This window comes from Gorilla gorilla, chromosome 13, assembly GCF_029281585.2.
Source record: "Gorilla gorilla gorilla isolate KB3781 chromosome 13, NHGRI_mGorGor1-v2.1_pri, whole genome shotgun sequence".
In the NCBI taxonomy this organism is placed as follows: Eukaryota; Metazoa; Chordata; class Mammalia; order Primates; family Hominidae; genus Gorilla; species Gorilla gorilla.
In genome coordinates this window covers 29,560-42,075 of record NC_073237.2, presented here as the reverse complement: position 1 = coordinate 42,075, position 12,516 = coordinate 29,560, and the positions used below count along the sequence as shown (strand labels likewise).

At 68.8% G+C, this 12,516-nt stretch overlaps 1 pseudogene; it reads right to left on the bottom strand.

Moving 5' to 3' along the window:
- Positions 1-225: 225 nt before the first annotated feature.
- On the bottom strand, positions 226-9,115 carry LOC129530526 (fibroblast growth factor receptor 3-like; annotated as a pseudogene).
- Between the last annotated feature and the right edge of the window lie 3,401 nt (positions 9,116-12,516).

Here is a 12,516-nt window from a genome sequence, read left to right as displayed (position 1 = left end):
GTGGGCCCACTTACATTCTGCACTGGGTCCCCCCAGAACAAAGGCCCCTCGGTGCTGCAGCACCAGTCAGGAGGCCGTTGCACAGCAGCGGGGACACCCAGGGTACCTCTGCACCTGGAGGCAAGATGCACACGCACACAGGCACACGCAGATGTGCACACACACACACACACGCACACGCACAGACCAAAGCTCTGTGTAGCCGTCTCTCCATCTGCAGAGTCTCATGCCGGGGAGTGGCTGTGCACCAGCAGCAGGGTGGGCTGCTAGGGACCCCCTCACATTGTTGGGGACCAGTGGCCCTTCACGTCCGCGAGCCCCCACTGCTGGGTGGGGCCGGGGGCAGCAGGCCGTGGGCAAACACGGAGTCGTCCCGAGGAGCTGGAGCTGGAGCTGGGGGTGTCCTGGCCACCCGGGGAGTACTGCTCGAAAGGCGCCGACAGGTCCAGGTACTCCTGCTGGCGGGAGGCGGGGTGAGCGCTGTGCCACCGAGCCCCTCTTCGCACAGCCGCCTCTGTGCCCAGGCTGTGCCCCACACGTCAGCACTCTGGGGGGCAGGATGGCCGGGGACGGCAGGGGGAGGGGCATAGGCGGGTGGCACCAGGCCAGAGCCAGCACTCACGTCGGCGGACGTCACGGTAAGGACTCGGTCCAGGTCCTCCACCAGCTGCTTGAAGGTGGGCCTCTGCGAGGGCGCGGCTTGCCAGCACTCCCGCATGATCATGTACCTGCGGGCAGGGCGCTCAGGAGTGAGCCCCGCCGCTTCCCGCCTTATTCGGGAACAGCCTGAAGGGCTGCCGGTCCCTCCCCCGTCCAGCCCCGGAGGGACCCCCACCCCTGAGGACCCAGTGGAGGGCCAGGGATGCCACTCACAGGTCGTGTGTGCAGTTGGCGGGCTTGTCCATGCGGTGGCCCTCCTTCAGCAGCTTGAAGAGCTCCTCCACAGGGATGCCGGGGTACGGGGAGCCCCCCAGCGTGAAGATCTCCCAGAGCAGGACCCCAAAGGACCAGCTGCAGGGGAAGGTGAGGTCAGGCTGTCCTGAGACTCCCAGGACAGACACCTGGGCGGGCACCAGGGGAATAGGCCAGGGCTGCACTGCTGCCCCCAGGGAGGGGTAGAAACCACACCCAAGAGCTCCAGGGCACAGGCCTGGGGGCTGCAGCTGGGGTCCTGGCTCTGCCCAGTTCCCGCTTCCACCCCTGAAGCCTGAGGTCTGGAGGACACGTACACGTCACTCTGGTGAGTGTAGACTTGGTCAAACAAGGCCTCAGGCGCCATCCACTTCACGGGCAGCCGGCCCTGGGAGAGTGTGGGAAGGCGGTGTTGGCGCCAGGCGTCCTCCTGGCATGACCCCCACCCCCTCACCCCAGGGCCGGGCTCACATTGGTTGTCTTCTTGTAGTAGTCGAGGTTGTGCACGTCCCGGGCCAGCCCGAAGTCTGCGATCTTCATCACGTTGTCCTCGGTCACCAGCACATTGCGGGCAGCCAGGTCCCTGTGGATGCACTGGGGAAGGGGTGGGAGGCAGCGCTGAAGTCTCTCCACCTCTCCCCGCTGCTCCCAGCATCTCAGGGCAGGGCCCAGCCTACTCCACCCACACCTGCCGCCCTGCTCACCTTCTGGGAGGCCAGGTACTCCATGCCCCGGGCCACCTGGTAGGCACAGGACACCAGGTCCTTGAAGGTGAGCCGCTCCTCGGGCGGCTTGCAGGTGTCGAAGGAGTAGCCCAGGCCCGGGGGCCGCCGCGCCCGCAGGAACTCCCGCAGGTTACCCTTGGCCGCGTACTCCACCAGCACGTACAGGGGCCCTGGGGACACGGGCTCCTCAGAGGGGCTGCCAGGCCCAGGAGGGCCGCCCACCCGGCACCACCGCCGCTACCACACCTACCGCCCTGCGTGCAGGCGCCCAGCAGGTTGATGACGTTTTTGTGTTTCCCGATCATCTTCATCATCTCCATCTCAGACACCAGGTCCGACAGGTCCTCGTCAGTGGCATCGTCTGTGCAAGGAGCGGGGGCCTGTGTCAGGCGGCGGCGGCGGCGCCCCCGGCCCCGCTCTGCACCCCCGGCCGCCCCCCCCAGCCCCGCTCTGCACCCCTGGCCGCCCCCCCAGCCCCGCTCTGCACCCCTGGCCACCCCCCAGCCCCGCTCTGCACCCCTGGCCGCCCCCCAAGCCCCGCTCTGCACCCCCGGCCGCCCCCCCCAGCCCCGCTCTGCACCCCCGGCCGCCCCCCCAGCCCCGCTCTGCACCCCCGGCCGCCCCCCCAGCCCCGCTCTGCACCCCCGGCCACCCCCCCCCAGCCCCGATCTGCACCCCCGGCCGCCCCCCCCAGCCCCGCTCTGCACCCCCGGCCGCCCCCCCCCAGCCCCGCTCTGCACCCCCGGCCGCCCCCCCAGCCCCGCTCTGCACCCCCGGCCGCCCCCCCAGCCCCGCTCTGCACCCCCGGCCGCCCCCCCCCAGCCCCGCTCTGCACCCCCGGCCGCCCCCCCAGCCCCGCTCTGCACCCCCGGCCGCCCCCCCAGCCCCGCTCTGCACCCCCGGCCGCCCCCCCCCAGCCCCGCTCTGCACCCCCGGCCGCCCCCCCAGCCCCGCTCTGCACCCCCGGCCGCCCCCCCAGCCCCGCTCTGCACCCCCGGCCACCCCCCCCCAGCCCCGCTCTGCACCCCCGGCCACCCCCCCCCAGCCCCGATCTGCACCCCCGGCCGCCCCCCCCAGCCCCGCTCTGCACCCCTGGCCGCCCCCCCAGCCCCGCTCTGCACCCCTGGCCACCCCCCAGCCCCGCTCTGCACCCCTGGCCGCCCTCCCAGCCCCGCTCTGCACACCTGGCCGCCCCCCAGCCCCGCTCTGCACCCCTGGCTGCCCCCCCAGCCCCGCTCTGCACCCCTGGCCGCCCCCTCAGCCCTGCTCTGCACCCCTGGCCGCCCCCTCCTCACCTTTCAGCATCTTCACGGCTACAGTGACAGGCTTGGCGGCCCGGTCCTTGTCAATGCCGATGGCCTCCGCCATGACCACCTGGCCGAAGCAGCCCTCCCCAAGGGGCTTGCCCAGGGTCAGCCTGGCAGTGGAGGCAGAGGGGCCATGAGTGTGCAAACTCGCCCACTCTCAGCCCACCACTGTCCCCACCCCAGCCTGGCCCAGAGCCACCACCTCCAGGAAGCCCTCCATGCTTCCCCTACAGCCTGCTCATAAGGACGAAGAGCGTCACCCACAGCCTCCCGCCCTTGCTGCCCCTCCAGACAGGGCACCTTGAGAGGGGCAGTCCCTGCCATGCACCCAGTCCCAGGAGCATCTCCACAGAACCCCAGCCACACCCAACATCCGCCACATCCCTGACGGCCCCTAAACCCAGCCAGGCCTCTGACTGGTGGCTGTTTCACCCCCACCACCAAGCCCCCTACAGCCAACGCTGGCCCTCAGCACCACTGACCGGGCCCGAGACAGCTCCCATTTGGGGTCAGCAGGCAGCTCGAGCTCGGAGACATTGGCCAGCGTGGGGCCCTCCCCTGAGGACAGCCTTGCGATGTGCACCAGTGGTATGTTGGAGCTCATGGACGCGTTGGACTCCAGGGACACCTGCTTGGGTCAGCAGGGGCAGGTTGGCGCCGCGTGGGCGACAGGGCGTGGAGGTACAGCCGGGGGTCAGTGCTGGGCCAGAAGGGGGGGCGTTGACTTCCACCAGCATTGAATGAAGATTTTTAGAATGTTTCGTGCCCCAAAGTACCCTAGACTCTACATGGTGAGCAGAGACAAGGAGAGGGGAGCCCGCCTGGCTGCAGAGAGGACTCACAGCCCAGGACCAGCGTGGGCCGAGGGGGGGGCTCCAGGAGGCCTGGCGGGCAGGCAGCTCAGAACCTGGTATCTACTTTCTGTTACCTGTCGCTTGAGCGGGAAGCGGGAGATCTTGTGCACGGTGGGGGAGCCCAGGCCTTTCTTGGGGGGGCTGCGCAGGCGGCAGAGCATCACAGCCGCCACCACCAGGATGAACAGGAAGAAGCCCACCCCGTAGCTGAGGATGCATGCATACACACTGCCTGCCTCGTCAGGCTCCACCAGCTCCTCCTCGGCTGCAAAGACATGGGCGTTGAGGCCTGGCCTGGCCCCCCCCCCCCAACGGGGCTCCCATGGATGCCCCTGGCCCAGAGCCACAGGCACCACTGGGAGAGGGAGGGGGCTCAGAACCTCAGCACCCGCCTTGTCTGGAGGGTCTCGCAGTCAGTAACGCCAGTGAGTCTAGAGGGTCAGACCCTGGAGAGGAGGAGCCCAGCAGAGCCAGCCAGTCCCACACCGCCACCAGGCGCCCGGGAGACACCAGAGCCACAGGAGGGGCCTTTTGGGGACCCAGATGGGAAGTGGGCTCGAGGGGGCTGAGGGGGCCCCTCTGGGACCAGGACCGGGCCAGGCCAACTTTGTCCCCACACTGGGCACAGGGCCAGGTGTGAGGGCTCAAGGAGCAGGACGGCCATAAGTCACAGGATTCCCGTCCGTCCTGGCAGCTTTGGCGTGTCCCGAGCCAGCGTCCCCCAGACAGTGCGGAGCAGCAGGAGCAGCAGAAGCCGGTACCTGGCAGCACCACCAGCCACGCAGAGTGATGAGAAAACCCAATAGAATTGCCCACCAGGCAGGTGTACTCCCCGGCGTCCTCAAAGGTGACGTTGTGCAAGGAGAGAACCTCTAGCTCCTTGTCGGTGGTGTTAGCGCCCGCCGTCTACAAAGAGAGAGCAGAGCGATAGGCGAGCGCCAGCACCGCCCTGCGGGCACCGCAGAGTCCACACGGCAGGATCCAGCCGCTGCAAGGAAAACGCCGCCACCACCAACTCCTCAGCCACCGCCAACTTGGTCAACACCACGCGGCCGAGGGCCCTCCGCCTGGTACACCGGTACTGAGCCCGAAGCCAGGCCCCTCCACCGGCGAGTCCTCTGTCCCAGGTGAGCGGCAGGCGGGCAGGCAGCATGCGGGTTAGCGCAGAGCCGGGCGGGTGCAGGTGGAGGATGGACACAGGGACACACAGGCTGCAGAAGCGAGCAGGCAGCGGGCGAGGGTGGAGAGAGGCGCAAAGGGGTGCTCACAGATGGCACGGAGCTGGCCCGGTGGGCACCGGGCACCTCCTGTGGGGGTCGCAGGCATGCGGGAAGGGTCGGCGCAGGCCACGGGGCTTGAAGCGGGCGGTCACCGTGGAGGCTGGAGCTGCCAGCCTTGCCGAGGTGGCCCCGAGTGGAGCGCGAGCCAGGGGCAGGAGCGAGCAGGGCTGGGCGTGCGGGGCGTGCAGGGCGCGCGGACAGGGCCTTGGAGCTGGAGCTCTTGTGCCGGCCGGCATGGGACAGAGTTGTTACCTGCTCGGGGCCCGTGAACGCTCAGCCAAAAGGCCTTCTCGGCCACGCCTATGAAATTGGTGGCTCGACAGAGGTACTCACCCCCGTCCCGCTCCGACACATTGGCCAGGCGGAGGCGCACGTCGGCCTCCACACTCTCACTGATCCAGGACTGCGGGGACAAGAGACCCGGCTCAGGCACGCCCCTGAGGCAGCCCCGCCGGGCACGAGGCAGGATGTGGGAGACCCCCAAGGTACAGATCGAGGCTGGGCTGCGTCAGCCCCAAAGGCTGCCTGGAGGAGGCGTGGAGGCACTTCGAGGTGGCTGTGGTTTCACAGGATGCACGTCTCTGCCTCCACCCCAACAACCCAGCCCAGACCCTCAGACAACCTCTGGTCACTGGCCTGCCCTCCCCCGGGCTCTTGCAGAACCTGTACCCTGGACAGGGCCCGAGGCAGCCTCTCTGGGCGGGGTCGGGACTCCACCCTCGCCCTGCGCCTGCTCCCCGCCCCCACGAGACCGTCTTCTCTCTGAACAGATGTTTCTCTTTGGGCTTTGAGTGTCGCAACCGTCCCAATTCAGTGGCCCCCACCCGGCAGCCATGGGAACAAAGCTAAGGGCTTCAGGAGGCGGGCAGACAGTGAGCTTGGGCCCCACTGCACACAGCTGACGAGAGCCAATCGGCCAGGTCGGGGCTCAGCCACCGCCTCTGAGGTCCAGAGGGGGCCTGGAGGACTTGGCCACACTGCCCTGTCCTGGGGCACCACTGCTGCCCAAGCCGCACCCACCCCCAAGAAGCCCGTGGGCAGCTCCATGTCAGGGACTTCAGTGGCTGAGGTTGGCCCTCTGCAGACACGGAAATGGGTCCTAACGCAGCTGCCTATGGCCCTGAGGTGTGGGGTGGCTGAGACGTGGCCCCACAAGCAACCCCACAGCTTCTGCCCCCGAAGCTCCAGCCCCTAGACCCAAATCCTCACGCAACCCCCAGCCAAGGGGCACCCTTGGGGCCAGCCCAGGAGCCCCAGCGGCGGCACCCACGTGCACACGGTGGCCCACCTTGAGCACGGTAACGTAGGGTGTGCCGTCCGGGCCCACCTTGCTGCCGTTCACCTCCACGTGCTTGAGCCACTGGATATGGGGCTGTGCGTCACTGTACACCTTGCAGTGGAACTCCACGTCACTGCCCAGCACCGCCGTCTGGTTGGCCGGCAGCCCCGCCTGCAGGATGGGCCGGTGCCGGGAGCGCTCTGTGGGGGCAGATGACTCTCAGGGGCCACCCCCTCCCTCACCACCACCGCAACTGCCGCCCCCGCCCCCGCACTGCCCCAGGGCCCTCACCCAGCACGTCCAGCGTGTACGTCTGCCGGATGCTGCCAAACTTGTTCTCCACGACGCAGGTGTAGTTGCCGCGGTCCGAGGGCACCACGCTTTCCATGACCAGGCTCCACTGCTGATGCCGCAGCTGCACCGGGACGCGGGCGGGCGAGTGAGCGGAGGCAGCGACCACCGCCGCCTGCCAGGCCCAGAGCCACCCCGCCGCGCCCACCTTGATGCCTCCAATGCGGTGGTTGCCGCGGAACTCCCTGCCGTTCTTCAGCCAGGAGATGGAGGGAGTGGGGTTGCCAGCGGCCGGGCAGCGGAAGCGGACCGTGTTGGCGGCTGGCACGGCCAGCAGCTTCTTGTCCATCCGCTCGGGCCGTGTCCAGTAAGGGGCCCCTGCGGGCCGAGGTGCGTGTGAAGGCCATGACCCGAGTGGGAGCAGAGGCCCCTCTGAACAACCCCCTCCCCAGAGCTGCCCCTGCCCACCCCCAGCCTCAGTTTCCCATCCTGTGTAGGAAGAGCGCGGGATGAGGTTCCCAGGAGCCTCCACATCTTGTCCCCTCCCCAGGGCTTTCTCAGAGCTGGGCCGTGTGTCCCCTCCCCTCCCCTCCCCTCCAGGGTGCTCTGTCCGGACCTGTGAAGTCACAGAGCACAGGGCATTGTCCAGGGGAGCCCACCTGCCCAGAGAGGCGTGCCAGGGCCAGGCCCACCAACGGGGAGACTGAAGACCCAGGGGGCAGGCCCATCTAGTGGACAAGCCAGGACTTGGGAGCAGTTTACCAGGAGAGGAGCCCAGTCGCCTGCAGAGCCAGGAGCCTTGGAGGCAGCCGGGCAGCATGGGCCCACGGGAATCAAGACCCTACACCACCCTCTGCAGAGCTCCAAGTCTGGCGGGCACCCAGAGACGGTGGCACCCTGGAGGCCCTGCCTCCTCCCATCTCGATGTCCAGGGCTCCCACCACCCCTCTCACAGCCCAACTGGTTTTTCTCCTTCCTCAGGGCTGGTGCTGCCTTCCTGCTGGGACTCCAGGCAAGGATGGCCTGGCATTCCCCAGGAGGGAAGCAGCCCTCCCCTCAGTGAGCTCACTGCCAGCCCCCCTCCAGGGACATGCCCATCAGGGGCACTGAGGCCCAGCAATCAGCAATGTGGACAGAGGCTGGAAAGAGGCACCCCACGGTGCTGAGCTCCCTCCCAGGCCTCCTGAAGACCCCCAGGGTGAGTTCCCCCAGCTCAGTTTCTCTCATGGACTCAGCCTCCCCTCCTCACCTGCTCACCCCACTGGCCCAGGGACCCAGCCCACACACCATCAGTCCGCAAGTCGTAACTGCCCCTCGTGTCTGTGCCACGATGACCCTCATCACCTGCACGCACTCCCCTCAGAGCTCCCTCCAAAACCAGAAGCCCCACCTCCCCGCCCTACAACTTGGCAAAGTCCACCTGCCACCGTTCCAGGCCGGGACGCCAGGCATCGTCCCCGACTGCTCTCTCACAGCCGCAGCCCACCAACCAGCCACCCTCCTGCCAGCCACCCTGCCCGCCACTGGTTGTGGCAGGTCCCCCAGCGCCCTCACCCCAGGTCCATCCACCCCACGGTGGCCACCTGAGTGCCCCGCCCTGCTGCGCTCATGTCTGCGGGGTCCACCTCACCTACAGCCAACACCACAGCCCCACAGGCCAGCCCTGGCCTCCTCCTGCTCCTGGAACCCCCAGGGCCCTGTGCCTCGGTCTCCCCATCAGCAACACGGTGTCCCCTTGCACCCAGCCCTGCCACCAGGGTCGGGCGTCTACAGCCATGTCAGTGGCCCAGCCCCTCCTGCATCCTGAGGGGACTGGACCTTCGGGGTGACCCCAGGGAGGTTGTTCCGGGGCCTCAGTCCCTCAGCTGCCTGTGGAGGGCAGGGCTTGGCGGTGGCAGCGGGCCCCACCCCGGCTGGCCTGAACCCTGGACCCTGCTCCCACCTGTATCCACACCTGTGTCCTCAGCCTCGTCGTCCCCGTCTTCGTCATCCCCCGAGGATGGAGCGTCTGCAAGGCAGAGATGGCCGCATCCGATGTCCAACCTGCCCCAGGAAGCCCCCAGGTGCTCCTCCCAGATGGGGCAGGGTCCCCCATTTGGGCAGCACTTCCTGGGGGTGCCCTCCTCTCCACCAATGACCACAGAGACCCCCAGCCGCTCCTGACCCACGCAGGGACTCAGGAAGCCCGGCACTCGGCTCCTTTCTGTAGCTGGCGTGGCCCCAGAGCTCACCTGTCACCCGCACACTGAAGTGGCACAGTACACGCTGCGTGAGCTGCTGCCGGCAGCTGTAGGCCCCGGAGTCCTCGTGGGAGGCATTCAGCACCTGCAGCCACTGGGGCCCCACCAGGACACGCTCCAAGGGCACCAGCCCTGCGCCATCCTTGACCCAGACAGTGGGCCCCATGGGACCACCCCCGGGCGGGGGACAGCTCAGCTCCACAGCATCCCCGCTGCTGAAGACCAACTGCTCCTGCTGGCCGGGCTCTGGGCCCGGGACTTCTGTGGGCAAGATGGGCGACCATGAGGCAGGCACCCCCAAACCCGGCACCATTTACAGACACAGCAGTGGAGGCCTCGGCGGCCCTGAGTGAGGAAGGTTCTGACCCAGATCCAGGGTCCCACCAGACCAGGGGCTGGAAACTGTGTCCCAAAAGGGCCAAAGGTCTCTATCTTCAGCTTTGCCAACCAGTCTGTCCCAAGGACTCCGGTCTGCCTCGGTGTGACAGCCGCCTTCCCCACACAACCTGCAGCCAACCCCACAGTGGTGGCCCCATGATGCTTCACTTATGGACATGGAGAATTCAAATCTCAAAGTGTCACAAAGTGTGACTCTTCGTTCTTTTAATTTGTTCAATTGCTTGGAAACATAAAATCGATGCTTGTCTCACAGGCGGCACCACAACGGGCAGGTGCTGCGGGCAAAGGGGACAGGCTGCCCTTTGCTGGCCTCTGACTCAAATGGAGCTCAGAGGTGGTGCCAGGGTTGGCCAGCCAGCCCCCTCGTGGTGCAGATTCACCCCAGGAGGGGTCCGTCCTCAGTAGCCCCCACACCCCATATGGGCCTGAAAAGCAGTTCAAATGGACAGCCAGGGAACAGAACAGGCGAGAAGGAAGGAGGTGCAGGGTCACGTGGCCGTGTGGACGGATCCGGGGGGCGATGCGCGGGTTCACCGGGCAGAGCACAGGCCAGAGCAGCGCGAGGGGGCCGGGGTGGGGGTGGCGGCTCCCTAGGGTGGGCAAGGTTCTGTATCCTGCAGCTCCTGTGGAAGCTCCACAGAGCGGTCATGACGGTGGGACACGCACCCCTCGCTTGCCTGGAGCTCGGCATGCACCCACGGGGAAGCGCCCTCGGCCCCCAGGCAGGGGCAGGGTCGGCAGCGGGGACGCTGGAGGCTGCTGCCTCTTCGGGCGGGCAGGGGCCGGGCTTCACTGACGCGCACTCCCACCCTTAGAAGTCCGGCCTCTCGCCTTGGCTGAAGCTGGCCACAAACTGGGGCCCGGGGAAGGGGTACGCCAACAATGGGAACTTTCCGTCTGCGCAGAACCCGAATAACAACAGCGGGAATCGTGGAAATGGGGACCCCCCCGCGCCCTCCCGACAGGCCAGGGCTAGGGAGCCGCAAGGGATCGGGGCTGCGGACGCCAACCCCCAGCCTGGCTCCCCGTGGTGGCCTCGCACTTGGAGGGTATCTGCGGCTCCGGGCGCCCCATAAGTCGCCGCGCTAGCTCTGGCCGCGCTCTCCGGCAAGGAGGCAGCGGAATCCGGGCTCTAACCCCGGGGCGTCACTCACACCCGGCGGCCCCTCCGACCCGGGGCCGGTTCCCGTCCCCAACGCCTCTGCCCGCACGGGCCGGCCTCTCCCGTGCCTAGTGGGTCCCTTCTTACCTGCCGCTCGCGCCACGACGCGCTGCTCCGTCCCCAAGGACTCCGAGGAGGTGCCGGCCACGATGGCTACGGCCACGCAGAGCGCGAGGGCGCAGGCAGGGGCGCCCATGGCGGGGGCCGCGGCGTCCTCAGGCAGCGCGCGCGGGCATGCTGCCCCCCACGGCCCGGCGCGGGCACCGGCGGGAGGCGGGCGCCGCTCGGGAGACTGCAGGAGGAGGAAGGCAGCTCGTTAGAGGGGCGGACAGGGACGAAAGCGGCGGTGGCCGGCTCCTGCGTCCCAACCCCTCTGACCCCCAGCCGCCCCGCCCGCCGCCGCCGCCGCCCAGGGCTCCCGGGCCGCCTGGCGCCGGCTGCCTCCTCCCCGCCGCGGTCCCTCCCTCCTCCCCCTTCCCTCCCTGGCTGCTGCAGAGCCCTCCCAGGGCGGCGGCGGCGGCAAACTTTCCCGCGCGGGAAGCCCGCGCCCCGGCCCAGCCCGCTGCAGGGACCTCTGTGGTTCCGCGACAGCCGCGCCCCGACCCCTCCGCGAGCACCGTTGGATCCCTCCGCACGCCTGCCCGGCCCCAAGCACCGACCGGGCGAGCGCCGGAGCCCGGCTCGCTACGCGCGGCTCCCGCTCCGGCTCGCTGTCCGCGGGCCCAGCTCCCGCCCCGTCCCTCCGGCCGGCGGCCCGCCGGTGCGTCCGTGCGACCGGCAGAGCAGGACCGCGCGGCGCCAGCTGCCCGCGACGCCGCCGCCACCGCGCACTGAGCCTGCGCTGCCCCGCGCGCCGCAGCCAGTGGGGGACGGTCCGCGCCCCGCCCCAGCCCCGCCCCGGCCCCGCCCCGCTCCCGCCCGGTCCCCGCCGGGCACGGGGCGCACCGAGGGCGAGGGCAGGCCTGTGTTTGCACAGCGCGCAGCTCGGGTCCCCTGGGGCTGTGCTCAGGAGCTCAGAGGGGAGGTCTCGGCGGGGGTCGGGATGTCAGGAGGCTTCGCCGAGATGCCGCGGAGCTGAACCCTGTGTGGTGTGAGCGGCAATTCCTCAGGTGGAGGAGGGCAGGACGGCATTCCAGGCTGAGCCTCCCGTGTGCGCGGCAGGTCTGGGGCAGCCCGGCGCGGCCTGCGTACCTGACTGGCGAGGTGCAGAGGCTGCTTTGACTGACCTGGGGCCGCATGCAGCTAAGCCGCCTGAGAGCCCCACCCAAGGGGTCTCTACCCCCAGCTCCCCAAGGACACAGGCCTGGGGCTGGCTGCCTGCCCGACCTAGGATGAAGAGCAGGGGCTGGATACCCCTGGCTTGGGGAGCACAGCCCGGCTCTGAGGGAGGGTGACAGAGAGCTGGTGGCAGAGCCTGAGCTGGCCTGAGGTTCTGGGCTCCACGGGGTGGGCTCAGAGTCCAGCTGAAGAGGGTTGGGACTGGTAAGGTGGGTTCGCAGGAGGGGAAGGTGCTGCCCTGCGGGGGACGCTGGGGGTGCCTGGGTCCCCTCACCCCACATGACTGTTGGCTTCTGTGTCCACCCTCACAAGGAAAAGGCTATCTGCTCCCACCTTCAGGCAAAGCCCAAGGAGGTCCGGGGCCCATGGGAGCCAGTGAGCTGGCCAGGAGGGCCAGCCAGGTCTGCTGCCTGCCTGGCTTGTGGCTTCCAGGACTGGAGGTGCTCATCAGGCAAATGGGTGCTGAAAGCCCCTCAGTGACTGGCTGCCTGCTGACCCCACCCAGCCCATGCACAGCCTCACCATGAATCTCCCAGAGGCCAGGGTGTCCCTGGGCTGACCTCAGGGACTTGGAAGGGCCCTGCTCCCAGGAAGCCCTCATGCCCACCCCTCTGTGCCCACCTGGTACCTCAGCACCTGTCCTTGGCCACCCTCATTTCCTGCTCTGGCCAAGCCCATGTCCCCAGACCGTCTCGGGGCCCAGGCTCACCAACCTCCAAGTGCACTGTCCAGCCCCCTCCAGTGCACAGCCCCAGGTCACTGCCAGCCAGGTCCCCTCCCAGGACACTG